The sequence below is a fragment of the Chelonoidis abingdonii genome, chromosome 21 (genome assembly GCF_003597395.2).
Source record: "Chelonoidis abingdonii isolate Lonesome George chromosome 21, CheloAbing_2.0, whole genome shotgun sequence".
Taxonomy (NCBI): Eukaryota; Metazoa; Chordata; order Testudines; family Testudinidae; genus Chelonoidis; species Chelonoidis abingdonii.
Genome location: NC_133789.1, coordinates 2,870,174 through 2,870,705, shown reverse-complemented (window position 1 = coordinate 2,870,705; position 532 = coordinate 2,870,174).

Here is a 532-nt window from a genome sequence, read left to right as displayed (position 1 = left end):
TGCCTAGGGTGGCTCCTAGCACATGTTGTAAGTGGCAGCAGCTCTGGCTCCGGTGCCTCTCATAAAATCAGCTGCTGAGCCCTCCCGACTCTGCGCCACCCAACACTGTCAAGCTACAAGCTGCATGGAGCATGGGGCTAGCACACACATGCCTGCTGCCTCCCATCATCCCGGGCTAACTCCCAATTGCCATGCAGGGCCTTGCTCACGCTTTGCTCCGGCGCGGTGGATGGGTGCAGACTGCATCACTCTTGCACCCACATTGCAAGCCCTGGAAGAAGCTTCCAGCCCTACCAAAGGATTTACTGTTAGGCTGCCTGAAGCTAGACCTGAGGAGAAACACAGCAATGGCGGAGCAGCTGGACTTGGGGTTGGTGCCCTGGGAAGATGCCCCTGGCTACAGCACTGTGACGAACTGGGACTGTTCCTAATGTTTGCTCTGAATACTGTGTTGGTGCCTCAGTGTCCCCTAGGCAGTTCTTAAGTATCTGGCAGAGCAAAGGGCCAGTGCACCTAATGCCTGGCACTCTGT